At 42.2% G+C, this 12,407-nt stretch overlaps 1 pseudogene across 1 annotated transcript; it reads left to right on the top strand.

Annotated features, from left to right (window-relative positions):
- The first annotated feature begins 1,632 nt into the window (after positions 1-1,632).
- Positions 1,633-12,004, top strand: LOC310857189 (peptidyl-prolyl cis-trans isomerase FKBP10-like; annotated as a pseudogene). The gene is made up of 11 exons (XR_014571043.1): positions 1,633-1,786; positions 1,973-1,979; positions 2,589-2,720; positions 3,794-3,861; positions 3,992-4,181; positions 4,291-4,362; positions 4,834-4,949; positions 5,151-5,279; positions 7,097-7,204; positions 10,893-11,056; positions 11,828-12,004. The product of XR_014571043.1 is annotated as a peptidyl-prolyl cis-trans isomerase FKBP10-like (transcript).
- The last annotated feature ends 403 nt before the right edge of the window (positions 12,005-12,407 follow it).

The following is a 12,407-nucleotide window of genomic DNA, read 5'->3' as shown; positions in this document are numbered from 1 at the left end:
CAGCTTGATGTACAAGTACACCCCCTGGACATGACGCTAGTATGTCGCAGGGACTTACCCCCAATCCAACCCTTGATGCTGAGTGTCAAGCAGGGAGGCACTGGGTCCCATTTTAGAGTCTTTGGTATGACCCGGCCAAGTATTGAACCCCGACCTCCCAGTCTCAGGGCGGACACTCTAACCAAAATGCCACTGAGCTGGTATGCATGTCAGGTACCCAGCCCTAAAACATCAGGTCGGGTTTGGGCAGAAGTTGAAAACTATCACAGAGTAAAAATTAAACACCAGTCAGCACCATCTTCATAATAGATAAATACACACGGTCCACGGACACTAACAGCTGGACATAGGAGGGGCTAGCGCCCCTCAAAACACTTTTTTTCATGGAGTAGAGCCCAAGGCATGGCCAGGCCCGACTAATTATCATACATTTTATGCCTGGCCCGGTCCGAAAAACGTTGGTAGATGTGTTGGTGGTATATTTTTAAGATGGCTATTTTTGGAATTTGGCAAACGAGCATGAGCAGCAACTTTAATGATCATTCAGAAATTGTCCACATTGGCGAAAGGGCCTTTCTGTGTGGAGTTTGTTAGCATGTTCTGAAAAAAATCCAGTCCACATTAGAAACAAACCTAGTTGTGACCAACATGACCTTGTTGCTGTATTGCATGTTCTCCTTCCTATTAAGCTAAGAACAAAGGGCGACCGGTATGGAGTTACATTTGTCTCTTTATTAACCAAACAAAAGAAAAATTAACCAAACAAAAGAAAAACATTTGAGAGAGAAAAAATCTAAACAGAACAAAAAACTATTTTTAATTCAAACAAATTAAAAACGCAATCAAAAAATATATTTGCAAGCAAAAAAAAATAAGATTTGAAAGAAAAGAAAAAATAATTGAGAACAAAACTTTTAAAAATTAAAAAGAAATTAAATTAAAAATAAATAAAAATTAAACTACATAAAACAAAATACTTACTAAATGTTTGGGTAATACTAATATGTGTTGTGCTAAATAAAATGTTTTTAATGTTTTTTTTCCTTCGTTTGCAAAACGCCTTCTCTCTCAAAACCTATGTCTTTGGTCTCGATTTTCTTTTCTCTCTCAAAACCTATGTCTTTGGTCTCGATTTTTTTTTTCTCTCTCTTGGATTATTTGTGTGAGGGGTGAAAGTTCAGAAGGCGGGTTATGGAGTTACATTTGTCTCTTTATTAACCAAACAAAAGAAAAATTAACCAAACAAAAGAAAAACATTTGAGAGAGAAAAAATCTAAACAGAACAAAAAACTATTTTTAATTCAAACAAATTAAAAACGCAATCAAAAGTGGTTGCTCCTACTCTCTGGAACGCCCTGCCCCTCATGTTAAAAAACCCTTCAGCCTTCAGTACGTGCACCAACCAATCACAGTCGATATTACAACAGACACTAGGTGGTGGTAGAGTAGAGTTAACTGTATGAATCTGACCTTAAATGTTGCTACAGTACTAGTAAGCGTTATTGTCGACTCGCCAATGCATGATTTATTTTGCATTTAACACGGCATCGAACACATGACTATACTTTATAGTAGACTTTTTATCATTATTGTTCTACTTTTAAAACTTTTCACCTCTGTTCCCCTGCAGCCATGAGTCATGACCGTGGTACTGCCTTCATCAGCCAGGGGGGGTTGGGCAGACTCATCACAGGAATGGACCGCGGGCTTCAGGGCATGTGTGTTAATGAGCGCAGGAAGATTACCGTGCCACCACACCTTGCCTATGGAACCATAGGAACAGGAGGTACGAGAGACTCAACATGTGTATACATCTTTAAGAAATAATGACTAGAGATCAGGTCGCTATGTGGCTCTCACATCTAGAGACCTACATCACAGCACTGATGGGCTGCAGTCCTTTCCTTCCTTCCTTTTATGCCCATATAGGGAGGTATCTGTCAGTTCATGTGTCTTTTATGCCAATATTTAGAGTCATGGTCAGTTATTATTATTCAAATTGACAGTTTGGGGGAAAAAATCACACTCTGTGCTCAGCCAATCAAATCATCACAACTTAAGTGTCATTCCGAGAGGTGGCTCACCATCAGGTGGGATGAGATGTTGATCCAACATTTCTTGATCTTTCTGCTGTTCCTTCATCTGGAATGTGGTCTCGGTTGTTATTGTTGTCGTCTGTTGTCGTTGGTTGCCATGGCTGCCAGTTCCCACCTGATGTCGTGTGGGAGTTCTGATTGGTCCAGAGCGTACTGAATAACTTCTAGCTTACATAACGTCTTAAGACAAGGACTGAAGTCTAAGATGAACAGCTCATCAGAGTTATTGTGATCTCCTTTCCTTCCTCCAAAGAGGATGATACAATCTCCCACAATGCAACAGCACATACCAGACATTGGACATCCTCTCCCCTTGGGCTCAACCTTCTTCCAGGAGAAGGTCTCTGGACTGAATTTCCACACATCATTGAAGATCTGTTTACCGTTCCAGCCACCAAATATGTACAGCTCTCCATTGTAGGTAAATGCTGAATGACAACAGCGTCCTTCTGGTAGAAGTTGAACAGACGGTGTGTTCAGCGGTGTGTTCAGCCAGTCGTCGGTCTCTGTGTCCAGCCAGTCGTCGGTCTCTGTGTCCAGCCAGTCGTCGGTCTCTGTGTCCAGCCAGTCGTCGGTCTCTGTGTCGAACACTGTGATGGTTTCGAAGACCATAGGGAACCCCTCGTGTACAATTCCACCCCCGAATACAAACATCTTGGTACCAATGATAGTAGCAGATTGAGCTGATAAAGATGGAGGTGGAGTTCCTCTGGTGTTAATTAAAGTCCAGACCATTGTGCTGGTGTCCAACTTGTACATGTCATTAGTGTATCCAGTCAGCTTGGTCCGTCCTCCATGGATAAACATGATCTTCTCCAACACACAGGCTGAGTGGTAGCTCCTCTCCTCTGGAACAGTCCCAGAAACCCTGGGTTGGAACCATCTGTGGGAGTCAACATCAAATGCATAAAGCACATTGCAGTAAGGATAGCCTCCCCAGATGTAGACTGTATCTTCAACCAACACAGCTGTGTGGCCCCAGTGCTTGGATGGAACCTCAAGGTGACAGTCTCCTCTTCCTGGTTCCACTGGAGGTAACTTCTTCCAGCATAAAGACACTGTGTTATAGACATGGACATCCATCTGTTCCATGTTGTCGAAGGTCCATTCAACACGGCCTCCAAATGAATACACTTTGTTCCTCACTGCTACAGCAGCATGACCGACTCGCTTTAGTCCTCCTGCTTTGGAAACAGTCCAAGACAACATCTGTCTGTCTGTCTGTCTGCCTGCGTGCCTGTATGTGTGCCTGTCTGTCTCTCTCTCGACGTATACAGTCATTTTCAACACGGTGCATCATCTTATATCTTCTGGTGTGAAATCACACGAGAACACAAACTGTTGCCATGCACGCCTTAACGATGCCAATTAGTGCAGCTGTTCTTCATCTGCACCCTTTGAACTCTATTGCTATATTTATTACTTCATTGCGGCTACCTTGGGGTCTATGGATCTATGGGTCTTCCACACGTATAGCATAGTATATGTATAGTTTATAATATAGTTTCATTATATAGATATTCCACTGTTACGTTCTTAGCTTACGCATGTTTCATGATAAATGCTTTTTATGTGATGCATTCCCATGCTTTTTTGTTCTTGCTTAATGTAAGTCACTCTGGATTAAGAGCGTCTGCTAAATGCCCCCCCTGAGGGTGGAGGCCCGTTTCAATTGAAACTGGTGAAACATACTTAAGGCCTATGGTGGGAGAGAGACGGGTCATCATTGTTCCACCCTTCCTGGCCTATGAGGAGAAGGGATCTGGTAGGCTACAAACCAATATTCAAACCACATCTTTAATGCAAAGTGGATTTGTGTCACTAGTAGTTAGTACACATAAAGTTATATACATAAAAGAGATGTTGTCACATGCTGCTGATTGCTATCTCAACAGGTCCGAATATCCCTCCGCAAGCCATGCTGGTGTTTGAAGTGCTGATGGTGGACATCTTCAATACTAAAGACAAGCTTACAGTGGTGGTGACAGAGGTGCCGAAGAACTGTACCCGCAAGACGGTGGTCGGAGACTACATCCGGTACCACTACAATGGCACCTTCCAGGATGGCTCTGCCTTTGACTCTAGGTAGAGAAAAGTTATCAGTTTTCTGAAGTGTAATATAGAAGCATAATTCCATATCGTTTGCACAGCTTGAGGTCTTATTCATGACGTCTTCCCACTTCTTCTCTGGCAGTTACCAGCGTAACAGTACCTACAACACCTAAATTGGCAAGTTTGGCTGCCAGAAATATGTTTCTGTCATTGGGTCATTTGGTGTTGAACCAGCGATGGCTCACAACATTGTTTGTCAAGCCTCCGTGTAGACGGAAGGACATGAATTGTTTGAGAGAAGTGAGTCATTAACCAAGGTTTGTTTGTTGTTTCTGAACCAATGTTTTACGTTCTTTGTCAACATTTAAGGTGTATGTTTGATTTGTATATGAGTTTAATTGATGCGATTTGTTTTTGTTACAGTTTGACGTTTGTTGTTGTTCATATGGGTTTCCTGTCATTCCATTCCCTTCATTCCCCTTATGCAGCCAGTGAGGTAAATCCATGTGTTCATCATGTATGCATTATATTGTCATGTTCGTTATGTTTATGTGCTTATGTTTGTTCATGTACTGATCGTTGTTTATTCATTGTGTGTTCATCAGTTTTGACGTTGGTCTATTGAGAGTGAGAGCTCAATAAAATCATCAGTAAACAGAAACGACTGACTCGTTCATGGAGGGAGTGACAGCAAGGGCTATGTGATCTCAGGGGTGGACAAAGCCCTGCAGGGGCTATGTATTGGAGAGAAGAGAAAAGTCACTGTGCCACCTCACATGGCTTATGGAGAACAAGGCGTTGGTGAGTCTCTGAACCATAGATATTTTGGGGCGATTTGGTGTTTTTGCACAAAGGATGCATTAATTGAACGTACTGTATATAATACATGGGTTACATATTCAGTCACAATGAAAATGTGTGGGGATTTAAAAAAAAACAACCCATTCTTAATCGGTATGTATGGAAAGGACTCATTAATCTTCATTTTATCCCTTGTTGTAGGAGAGCTCATTCCTGGTTCTGCAGTGCTGGTGTTTGACATCCATGTAATCGATTTCCACTACCCCAAAGATGCTCCTCAAAGACTGCACCTCCTCAATATCCCTCCACTCCTCATACACTGGACTCACAGTTAACTGAGTAACAGACCACAAGCAGTTAAAGTAGGTACATCATTTTCATCAACTGTTATCACCAACACAGGGCCCCCCCAAGGCTGTGTCCTCAGTCCTTTCCTCTATACACTATACACAAATGACTGTATTAGCCCCTCACCCAGCAACATCACATATTTCAAATACTCTGATGATACTGCTATTCTCGGACTGCTCCATGACAATAACTCTATCACGGTCTATCAGAACTCCATTTCTCATTTTACACAGTGGTGCACTGACAACTATTTAGTGTTGAATGTGGACAAAACAAAAGAACTGGTCATTGAAACAACCCACACTGGACTTAACCCACTCCTCATTAATGGTAAGACAATAGAACAGGTTGCCAGTTTCACATATCTTGGACTCACCCTGGACAATAGACTTAGGTTTGATCAACATATTACATCTATCCAGTCACGTTTTCAGCAAAGACTTCATGTAATCCGCAAGTTAAGATCATTATCTGTTGCTCCTCATCTTCTTTTATTATTGTACAAAAGCATTATCCAACCTATTCTGTTGTACTGTTCCACATGTTTTTACAACATACTACCCATGCCTAACAGAAACAAACTTTTCAGTATTACCCGTATTGCTTCCAAGATTATCGGACTTCCCACACCAACACTTTCTGATATGAACAATAATGCCATCACACGGCTAGCACTCTCAATATCACGTGACACTGATCATCCTCTGTATCGCTTCTTCAACCTTCTTCAGGACAAAGATACAGAACCTTACCCTGGAAAAAGGTTCGTTTCAGTAGGAGTTTTGTCCCCTCAGCCATCGCGGCATTAAACAAACTGCCCCGCCGATAGGATGGTTTCTGGACACAGTGGGGAACTCATGTTTTTTTTTTTAATTGTCTCTGTGTTATGTTGTTTCTGTACTATGTGCTGCTTTTGTTGTTGGTGTTGAACAGACCTGTGAAGATGAATATCCTTCGGGACAATAAAGATTATTATTATGTTGATGATTTGATTTTACAATTGCTCCACGATGGATGGCGCCCTCCTCTACTCCTCGTGAGTGCCCTCTGCCCCTCACACTGCTACACTGCATCCTCTTGGTCCATACAATGCATGTAGTCATTTTCTGCTCCTTGGCCAAGTGACATCAGTAGGAATAAATCTAACGGCAGCACACGTGACATCACACACCTGCATGACCTGTGTTTTTTGAATAATTCAACGTATGCACACTTTCATTAAGTTTGAAAAAAAAAAGATTAGGTCCAACCCAATGTCTTGAGCCTACAGTACAACCATGTTTTCCCCCACTAGAGAAACACCATCTGGTTGTAAGCTTGATGCAATACAATATCCACTTCCTTGCTTCTCAAGTTTCAAGGTTGTACTTTATTGTTACATCTTGTGTACAGGTACATAAGGGTCAAACTTATTTTGACCTTCAGTCAGACAATGCAGCAGCATAGATAACATCAATGTCAATCACAGCAAACAAAGGGATAGAATAAAGAGTGCAGTAGTAGCAAAGTTAGGTAAAGCTTATGTTCCATATATACAGCAAAATAAAAATGTCTAGAAAGGTGCAATTCAAGGCTATGCGGTACCAGCATAATAGTGTAGTTATAGTTCTGATAGTGTATTTTGAAGAAGAGACGTTCCAAAATAGCATAGTATGATTCATAACACAAGAGAACTCAAACAAAATGTACAATAGCTTCAGGTATAAATCAGTGCTAATATTTCAATTTCAATGTAAGCAATTAAGACTTGGTTGGAGATTAGTCCATTTAACAACTCTTGTCTGGTTCCTTCCCAGGGATCACTATGAGTTACCTCCCGCCACAACACTTGGCTCCAACAAAGTGTGTGGGTGAGAAGAGACGGGTGGTCGTTCTACCACACTTGGGGCACGGTGAAGATGGAGGTCAGTATGCGTGTCTGCTCTCATATAGTCCAGGCAAAGTAGCATTTCCAGACAGACTAATTAAAATAGAATTTTTTTCACCATAGATCATCTCTATGAGGTGTCTAGAACAACATACTAAAAGTCCTAAGAAATCCTAGATGCGGAAATATGTTTAATTCTCATCAATTCAAGATGTGTGCTAATACCTCGAGAAAACTAAACACCCTAATGGGCTTTTTTTTTCTTTTGTCCTATCACAATGAAACTTTCCACAATGAATCTTAACATGAAAACTAAACTTTTTTGTATTACAAGTTTCTCTGAAACCTAATTTGAATATGCAAATTAGCGTAATATATATTGAATATGCCCACATTTGCATATCACGGAAATTACTTTTCCCCAAAATGTATAATATTTACATTGTTGTTTGTTAATGATATCAAACACACTGATCAGACTTTCATGAACCATTTCTTCGAAATATTGTGACTTCATAGAATAACATCAAAAACACCATTCATATGTATGACAAATGTATAAATCCGTCAAATCTTCCTCCAACCATCCTACTGCTAATGGTTGATGGCAATGCTGCTTTTGGACTGGCCTCTAACCTGAAACCTGCCGGGCTTGGTTGTACCTACTGGGGTACCTACCTGTACTCTGCAGACGCACCTGAAGCTGTTGCAGGCCATCTCCCACCTCCAGGTAGACTCCATCACACATCTCCCACCTCCAGGTAGACTCCATCACACAGCTCTGTCACCTCCAGGTAGACTCCATTACACAGCTCTGTCACCTCCAGGTAGACTCCATCACACAGCTCTCCCACCTCTAGGTAGACTCCATCACACAGCTCTCCCACCTCCAGGTAGACTCCATCACACAGCTCTTTCACCTCCAGGTAGACTCCATCACACAGCTCTCCCACCTCCAGGTAGACTCCATCACACAGCTCTCCCACCTCCAGGTAGACTCCATCACACAGCTCTGTCACCTCCAGGTATAGACTCCATCACACAGCTCTGTCTCCTCCAGGTAGACTCCATCACACAGCTCTCCCACCTCCAGGTAGACTCCATCACACAGCTCTGTCACCTCCAGGTAGACTCCATCACACAGCTCTCCCACCTCCAGGTAGACTCCATCACACAGCTCTCCCACCTCCAGGTAGACTCCATCACACAGCTCTCCCACCTCCAGGTAGACTCCATCACACAGCTCTGTCACCTCCAGGTAGACTCCATTACACAGCTCTGTCACCTCCAGGTAGACTCCATCACACAGCTCTCCCACCTCCAGGTAGACTCCATCACACAGCTCTCCCACCTCCAGGTAGACTCCATCACACAGCTCTTTCACCTCCAGGTAGACTCCATCACACAGCTCTGTCACCTCCAGGTAGACTCCATCACACAGCTCTGTCTCCTCCAGGTAGACTCCATCACACAGCTCTCCCACCTCCAGGTAGACTCCATCACACAGCTCTGTCACCTCCAGGTAGACTCCATCACACAGCTCTCCCACCTCCAGGTATAGACTCCATCACACAGCTCTCCCACCTCCAGGTAGACTCCATCACACAGCTCTGCCACCTCCAGGTAGACTCCATCACACAGCTCTGTCTCCTCCAGGTAGACTCCATCACACAGCTCTGTCTCCTCCAGGTAGACTCCATCACACAGCTCTGTCACCTCCAGGTAGACTCCATCACACAGCTCTCCCACCTCCAGGTAGACTCCATCACACAGCTCTGTCACCTCCAGGTAGACTCGATCACACAGCTCTCCCACCTCCAGGTAGACTCCATCACACAGCTCTCCCACCTCCAGGTAGACTCCATCACACAGCTCTGTCACCTCCAGGTAGACTCCATCACACAGCTCTGTCACCTCCAGGTAGACTCCATCACACAGCTCTGTCTCCTCCAGGTAGACTCCATCACACAGCTCTGTCTCCTCCAGGTAGACTCCATCACACAGCTCTGTCTCCTCCAGGTAGACTCCATCACACAGCTCTGTCTCCTCCAGGTAGACTCCATCACACAGCTCTCCCACCTCCAGGTAGACTCCATCACACAGCTCTGTCACCTCCAGGTAGACTCCATCACACAGCTCTGTCTCCTCCAGGTAGACTCCATCACACAGCTCTGTCTCCTCCAGGTAGACTCCATCACACAGCTCTGTCTCCTCCAGGTAGACTCCATCACACAGCTCTGTCTCCTCCAGGTAGACTCCATCACACAGCTCTGTCACCTCCAGGTAGACTCCATCACACAGCTCTGTCTCCTCCAGGTAGACTCCATCACACAGCTGTCGCTACAATTATGTTGTGTCTTTCCTACTCCTTAAAGGTTTCACATGTGACATTAATTCATTTATTTTTAATGTCACAATGACACAATCCCTTTAATGTTTTGCAAATTCATCCATCCATTCATCTTCATCCGCTCATCCGAAGTCGGGTTGCATAGAGTTCCAGACTTCTCTTTCCTGGGCCACGTTAGCAGGGGAACCTCCCCTGTTGTTGCTACCTTGTCGTGGTGGGGAGGCTTGTGTGCCTCTGTGACCCTGAGGACTATACCGGTGGGGGTTATGCCCCCGGTAGGTACAACCAAGCCCGGCAGGTTTCAGGTTAGAGGCCAGTCCAAAAGCAGCATTGCCATCAACCATTAGCAGTAGGATGGTTGGAGGAAGATTTGACGGATTTATGCATTTGTCATACATGTTTTTGATGTTATTATATGAAGTCACAATATTTTTATGAAATGGTTCATGGAAGTCTGATCAGTGTGTTTGATATCATTAACAAACAACAATGTAAATATTATACATTTTGGGGAAAAGTAATTTTCGTGATATGCAAATGTGGCATATTCAATATATATTAAGCTAATTTGCATATTCAAATTAAGTTTCAGAGAAACTTGTAATACAAAAAAGTTTAGTTTTCATGTTAAGATTTATTGTGGAAAGTTTCATTGTGATAGAACAAAAGATATAAAAAAAAGCCCATTAGGGTGTTTAGTTTTCTCGAGGTATTATCACACATCTTGAATTGATGAGAATTAAACATATTTCCGCATCTAGGATTTCTTAGGACTTTTAGTATGTTATTCTAGACACCTCATAGAAATTATATCTGTTGAAAAAAAAACTATTTTAATTAGTCTGTTTTTTGGGTCTAAAATGGGCTAGATTGCCTGGACTAATAATGTACATTATATATGGACCCCCACTTGCTTTCTTTTTACCAGCTTGAGTGAATCTGGTAGTGACTTTTTCAACACTTTCTGTATGTATTGTCCTGAATGTATGCATTGACCTGAGCTGGATGAAATTCCCTGAGTCTTTGAAAGTGTGAAAAGTATTGTTTATGTTTACAGTTAGATGTTGGATTGTTTGTGCCTGTAAGAGTGCATAAATAAATCCACTAGTGAGCTTTAAGCCCAAGGCCAAGCCACACCAAAGGGTCGGGTTGGGACAAAACTGTTAGACCACACCGATGCAATGGTGTGTTTTACCTTAAAACGGTTTTGTCCCAACCTGACCCTTTGGTGTGGTTTGGGCTTTAGATGTGTACAGTAGGTCACCTTAATTTAACTTTAGTAAGATGCAAGTCATGACAGTACTTTTCAAGGGTTTTAGCTCGCCACAAGCTGTCATTTATTTTCTCGTGTATTCTTCTCTCTCCCCTTTTGTAGCCAAAGGTGTGCCTAGCAGTGCAGTGTTGTTGTTTGAGCTGGAATTGGTGGACTTAAAGAAGGGTGTGCCTGAGGGATACATGTTTGTGTGGCTGGGAGAAAGCCCAGATCCCTTGTTCCCTGCCATGGACATCAATGGTGACAAAGAGGTGCCTCTGGAGGAGGTAAGTTAAACAAGCCATCAGTCTTAAGTAGGGATGCACTGATATGGAAATGGCCGATACTGATGTTTAAAATGCAGTGTTGATTTTGACAGCAAATTCTGATTTTAGTCTTGGGGCTATATCTTGCCCTTACCCTTAAATGCATTTGCCTTTTTTTTCTCTTTTGAAAATAATTTAAAATTGTTCAAATGGCCAATCTACAACCTCACAATGAGTCGCTGTAGATTGGCTAGTTGAACAATTTAAAAATGTTTTTCAAGATGGTAAAATATGGCAAATAAGTTTAGGGATAGGCCTATAGGGTAAGGCTTGCACAAGATGGGGCCATTAGTCTTTTGAATAACACACCATTTTGTTTAGTCTTAGTAGACTAAATATCAAAAACCTTACTCTTTTAGTCTTGGTCAACAAAATTGACACACTTAAAGTAACAATTTAGCCGATACTGATCATTTAATTTTTGGTGTTATTTGCCCCTTTTGTGCCAGTGAAACAAATAAATCTTAAGTAACTGTTCAGAATCTGCAGCTTGGTACGCCGCAGAATTGTGCAGATAAGCAAAACTCTAATATAGCCAGCACAAAATGTATGCTTATCAACAGTTTAATATCAGCTACTCACTGCCATCTGTAATGTCAACTTTATTATATTGGCGCATCCCTAGTCTTAAGTCTCACAATTTCTAGCCAAATCTAGTTTGTTATACTGTATGTAATCACTTTACCCTGACTTGTGTGGTTGCTGAGGTCCTTTACATTTCTTTCTCTCCAGTTTACAGCTTTCCTCATGGCCCAGATTGAAGAAGGGAAAGGTCGTCTGCAGCCAGGCATGGATGCCGACAATATTATAAAGGATATGTTCGATAACCAGGACCGCAATAGAGATGGGAAGATTGTACTAAGCGAATTAAAACTGAAAGCATACTGTAGAAGTAAAAAAAATGCCTAGATCTACAAGCTCTCAAATGCTTGTAGATGGATACTTGTTTTTAAAGATTGGATCATTTGAAGTGGTCAAACTAGCAATGTTTAGAAGCATTTTCCATAAAACCCTAATGGTCTTGGTCTATATCATAAAAGCAAAGGTTAAAGTCTCAATCAGATTTCACCTGGTGGCAGCATGTAAAACAAGAACTAAAACAATTTTTCATAGTGTCAATAGTTTTAGGAAACTAGTGTTAGGGTTCATTTCACAAAAAACATAATAGAATTTGGCCTTTTTCCAGTCGTGAGATTTTTAGCTTTAAATCCATGTTAGCCATTCATCAGTGGTGTATTTGTTACTGTACCGGTAGTTATTTTGGATCATACTGTATCAGGACTTTTACTCCTTGCAAATGTACTTTTAGTCC

Source organism: Protomyctophum parallelum (genome assembly GCF_964188405.1).
Source record: "Protomyctophum parallelum genome assembly, chromosome: 4".
Classification (NCBI taxonomy): domain Eukaryota; kingdom Metazoa; phylum Chordata; class Actinopteri; order Myctophiformes; family Myctophidae; genus Protomyctophum; species Protomyctophum parallelum.
The sequence above is the reverse complement of the archived record's forward strand: the minus strand, read 5'-3'. Positions and strand labels throughout refer to the sequence as shown.